This window comes from Suncus etruscus, chromosome 14 (genome assembly GCF_024139225.1).
Source record: "Suncus etruscus isolate mSunEtr1 chromosome 14, mSunEtr1.pri.cur, whole genome shotgun sequence".
Classification (NCBI taxonomy): domain Eukaryota; kingdom Metazoa; phylum Chordata; class Mammalia; order Eulipotyphla; family Soricidae; genus Suncus; species Suncus etruscus.
Window position 1 is genome coordinate 7,540,792 of NC_064861.1, and position 5,586 is coordinate 7,546,377.

Below are 5,586 nucleotides of genomic sequence, written 5' to 3' on the forward strand. Positions count from 1 at the left end.
TTCACACTGACACTCTATGTGAAGGATGTTCTCGGAGACACATTGCATCTCCAGTCTTTTTTTGTTTTTGTTTTTGTTTGTTTGTTTGTTTGTTTGGTTTTGAGGCCACATATGGCAGTTCTCAGGGCTTACCTCTGGTTCTGTGCTTCAGAATTATTCCTTGCAAAGCTAAGAGAATCATACAGGATAACAGGTATCAAATGCAGGTCAGCTGCATGAAATGCAAGTGTCCTACCAACTGTATTATCTCTCCATCCTTCCCATCTCCGTTCTTTACAAATGATGAGCCATTGAACCTAACCTCCCAAAAAGTGACATATATGAAATTTTATTCTTTATTCCAAACTCCACATCACATATAATGTGGCTTTTAATAGAATGACATATGCCTGGTGATTTTTTTTTTTGATCTTACTATTCATGAAATACATCAATTCACTATACAGGCAATGGAGTTAGATTGAGACCTGGGTAATAGAGAAGATCAGCATTAATTGGACTATGTGGGAATTGAATTGAAGACCAGCTTTGACCCTATTAGTACAGAGGTACAATCAGCTAAGGTCTTGGGATCTAGCATTCATGGAAATACTCAAAGGGGAAAAATCATTTCAAAAGGAATTGGGATGTGTGACTTGATACACCATTCAGCTTTGTAGATAGATGATTAAAAGAGAATTGTGGAGCTGCCAGAAAACTTTTTTTCCCTCTGTATAATTGGCTTCACTTCCTATTTGTAGTCAGTTGTTGGAAAATGCTTAGGAAGAGAGAAGGGCAACTCATCGTGGTATTATTAGTAGATGCTTGGAGCCAGAATGAAACAGGAAACTATTATGCTAGAACATGGTTGGTCTCTCGATCAGCATCTTTGAATGGATAATTTCAGCACAGTAACCCCAAAAAGTGCTTAGACTGAGGGTGTCTGGGGGAATATGCTAATAGCAGTGAAGGTGGCCTCTTCTCACAAACAGGAGCCAAGTGTACAGAAGTCTCTAGAATAGCTATCTGGTCCTGTCTGAAGACACAGGGCAATAACATTAGTATCAAGTCATGCAAGGGCAGCTCTTTATATAGCTCTGACCACATCTCAAACCCTGTTTTTTTCTTTTGAATGTCAGAGAAGAGTTTTCTAAAGTTATTTCTATTTTATTCCTCCCCTTTTCTTCTTCAATTTTTGGGCCACACCTGGCATGCTCAGGGGTTACCCGCCTGGCTCTGCACTGAGGAATCACTCCTGGCCAGCTCAGGGGACAATCTGGGTTGCTGGAGATATAACCTGGGTCATTTGGGGCAAGGCAAACACAGTTTCCACTGTGATATAACTCCAATCTCTCCTCTCCTTTTCTTATGATTCCTTCTATTTTCCTCCTTCAATTTTTACATCCTTATTTATTTTCAAAAATAGTTTACTTTTTTGCCATACCTGGCAATGCTCAGAGCTTACTCCTTGGCTCTGCAAGCTGTCTTGGGGAACTTCCCATATGGCATGCTGGGTATTGAACCCAGTCTGGCCACATGCAAGGCAAGAGCCTTATGATTGCCCCAGCCCCATGGCAAGTAATTTTCATTGCTAAAGTTTCTCTCTCTCTCTCTCTCTCTCTCTCTCTCTCTCTCTCTCTCTCTCTCTCTCTCTCTCTCTCTCTCTCTCTCTCTCTCTCTCTCTCTCTCTCTCTCTCCTCTCCCTCCCCCCGCCCCCTGACTCGGGATTCCTTGTTTTAGTAGTTGTGAATTTGTGCTGAGACTGATGTAGGTTCCTATACTAGATTTGGAGCATAGCATCTGATGGAGAAAGGAGAAGGCAGACAGTCCTGAAGTTTCAAAAGGTGACCCTGAAAATAAAGTGACTTGCCTGTTCCTTCATTTTTTATTGAGCAGCTGCTGCGTGCTTAGCCCCACGATCAGGGTTGAAAATGAAACGTTAACTTCCCAACAGAAAAAAAACACAAAAACAAAAACCGTGGCTGTCATGGTCTGGTATGTGCAGCTCCTGGTCTCAGCAGTTATCTTTTGAACTTTGAAGGCCTCATTCAAAAGCAAATATCTCTGGGCCCCTGAATACCAAGACTTGAGCTGTTAATACTTAAGAGGGGATTTGACTTCAAATAAAAAGGAAGACTCTGTAGAAACTGCTTTGGACTTAGTCACTTGGAGGCGGGTCGTAGGATAAGAGGAAATGCCATTTTGCTGACAGCATGGTTTAAGGAGGGGTGAAGGTGGGAAGGGTTTCCCAGGGACCCCAGGCCAGGGAAGGAGAGACATGAGGAGGCTACTTGCCTTCATTGATCTGCTTTTCTTGGTCCATTAGGATTGCCTCATGGATAGTATAGAAATAAAAAGCCTGTTTCAGTCATTAGCATTGCTATATATATTTTTAGGACATCTACTTTTGCTGTTGCATTTTCTAAATCTTTTGCTTGCTTTAGAATTATAGGTATAGATTCCAACACTGTATACAATACTCTCTTTGGAAAGGACAAAAACTCTATCCTAAAGGAACTTGACATTAGAGTTTGGGAAACTTTATAGCTAACTGACCACATTTATTCTCCCAAACGGTGTATGCTCACTGTGAATAGTTAGTATTTTAAACAGGTACCTAAATAATTCTGGACTATGCATTAGTATATTGGATGTACACTGAACAATTCTGTGCATTGTACATTGAAGTCAGTGAATTTGGATCATCTGGAATTTTCATAAAAAAACAAAACTTATTTGTTCATTTTCATGAAAACATAATCGTTCGAAATTAAATGTTATTTGATACAGATGATTTTATTTTTAGACAGAAATGATAGTACAGAGGTTAAGGCCTTGTGTTATGCGGGTCTGTCCTCATTTTAATCCCTGGCAATGCACTCATGGTTTCCTGAGCAGGAATGATCCATGAACACAGAGCCAGGAATAAGTTCTGAGCAACCCTATGTTTGCATTCCCAAAAGAAAGATTCTTTGATTTTTTTTTTTTTTTTTTTGGTTTTTGGGCCACTCTTGGTGATGCTCAGGGGTTACTCCTGGCTATGCACTCAGAAATTGCTCCTGGCTTGGGGGACCATATGGGATGTTGGGGGATCAAACCGTAGTCCTTCCTAGGTTAGCACATGCTAGGCAAAGGCCCTACCGCTTGCACCACTGCTCTGCCCCCAGATTCTTTGAATTTTTTAAAATAAAATATTAGTTTGTTGTATCACATTGGCGCTTAGTATAGTTTGTACTATGATCAAAAAATGTTGTCCTCTGATCTCAGAATTAGTAATCTGGACATCATTCACCCCAATGTTAGACTTGAGTATTGAATTTGAAGTTCAATAGCAAACCTGACATTATAAAAATTCTGGAGCTTTTCCTCCGGTTTCTGAGCTGGGGCTACAGGGTCCCTCTGTGGGCATCTGGGATATCCCAATGGGAACAATAGGAAAAAATCATGTAAGTTGTGGGGAGACACAAGAGTAGGAGCTTACAGATAGCACATGTGTCCATGGTTGGGATACAGTTGATACATTTTGTTAGAGCCTTCTGAGATGTTCTGTGATTGGTTGGGAGTCAGTTACTCATCTCGTTTCCAAACCCACATCAGATCAATTATCAGGGCTGATATTTGTGCAATAGAAATATTTCTCACATGCATCAGTTTAGCTTCACCATATCGAACAATGTTCTAACTTTGATTCAACTTTATTCTCTACCAGGAATTGCCAACCCTCGCAGGGTTGTCCTTGGCTTCAGTGCTACCCCCTGAGACCAACCTGTCTGGAGTTCAGCACTGACAAGGGAATTTCCTGATGGAAGAGCTTGTAGACACCCTCTCTGTTACATGCAGAATCTAACCCAGGTTTCAGGGCTTACTTTTATATAGCCAAGTGCAGTCATAATTTCCAGTGCCATTTCCATGCCCAGTCTCCAGGCCTACTTCCTGTCCACCAGCCCTACCACATGCTCTTATTTTTTCACCTTGATTTTTTTTTCTGAATCCTTTCATTTAACTTCCCTCACTCACACTCTGACTTCCTGCTTCCTGATCCAGTCCTCATTTGTGCCAACTTCTAAGAAGTTTGTACCCTCCTGTCTTTAGACATTTACCATTTTCTATGAATCCATAAGTGGTCAGAGTAATTAAGACTACTCTGTTAGGGCCCGGAGGGATAGCACAGTGGCATTTGCCTTGCAAGCAACCGATCCAGGACCAAAGGTGATTGGTTCGAATCCCGGTGTCCCACATGGTCCCCCGTGCCTGCCAGGAGCTATTTCTGAGCAGACAGCCAGAAGTAACCCCTGAGCACCGCCGGGTGTGACCCAAAAACAAAAACAAAAACAAAAACAAAACAAAAGATTACTCTTTTATGTTGGGTATATGTATTCATAGATGCATTAATCAGATGAAGGCATGAAATGCTATGATAATGGAACAACAATACATTCCAAATTGGGTGTCTCTGTGTTCCAGGCTCAACTTTGTAGTTTTCGGTGATACCCCCATTTCAAATGCTTTCAGCAGAAGAAAACTCTGGGAAAACTCTACTCCTCTCTTACTCATTTCTGTCTGGAATCAGCACATCAATCTCTTCACATTTTATTGACCAGCACAAAAAAACTGCATTTTTATTTATTTAACATTTATTAAATTTTTGGTTTATAACTCTTTTAATAAAAGTTTCTTATGGACATAATTCTAACACCACCATTTATCACCAGCGTACCCATCTCTCTCCCTCAAGGACCTCTCCAGCATTCCTTCTCATTCCTCTCTCTTCTCTCTCTCTCTCTCTCTCTCTCTCTCTCTCTCTCTCTCTCTCTCTCTCTCTCTCTCTCTCTCTCTCTCCTCAACTCAATTTTGTGGGTCATCTTCCATTATGTTTCCAAGGGCCCTTTGTGTATCTTTAAGTTCCACACATGAAAAGATCATTCTCTATTCCTCCTTTTCCTTTTGATTGACTTGGTTGATATCGTCTAGTTCATCTGTGTTGTTGCAAAGTGCATGATTTTAATGAACTGCATTAAAAAACTTACGCCAGTGTGAACTTCCTTCCACCAGTGACCTCAGTTCCCACCCAACACCTCAGCCTGATCCCTTGCAGCCACAAACAAATGTACTTCATATTGTTTGTTACAACACAAAGGAAAATAGAATGATCAGATCTTAGATCAAGAAAAGTCAATTAGGGGCCTAAGAGAAAGCACAGCGGTAGGGCGTTTGCCTTGCATGTGGCCAACCCAGGACCAATCTATTCCCAGCATTCATATGGTCCCACTTGCCTGCCAGGAGCAGTTTACTTTTTTTTAAATATGGAACACTTCATGAATTTGCGTGTCATCTTTGTGCAGGGGCCATGCTAATCTTCTCTGTATTGTTCCAATTTTAGTATATATGCTGCCAAAGCAAGCACCCAAGAGCGATTTCTGAGCACAGAGCCCCCGAGTGTCTCCAGGTGTGACCCAAAAAAACAAAACCAAAAACAAACAAACAAACAAAAGAACCTTAAAAAAGGAAAAAAAGGTCAATTTGTTGTCATTGTTATATCTCACAACGGTGTCACTAACTCATTGGTTGTGCTTGCTGAGCCTTTCCCATTATTTAGCCTCATTGAGA

The 5,586-nt window shown here is 41.1% G+C and overlaps 1 non-coding gene across 1 annotated transcript; it reads right to left on the reverse strand.

Annotated features, from left to right (window-relative positions):
- Positions 1-5,276: 5,276 nt before the first annotated feature.
- On the reverse strand, positions 5,277-5,383 carry LOC126029056 (U6 spliceosomal RNA). Its single transcript, XR_007502713.1, has one exon. It is a non-coding gene; the product is annotated as a U6 spliceosomal RNA (small nuclear RNA).
- Between the last annotated feature and the right edge of the window lie 203 nt (positions 5,384-5,586).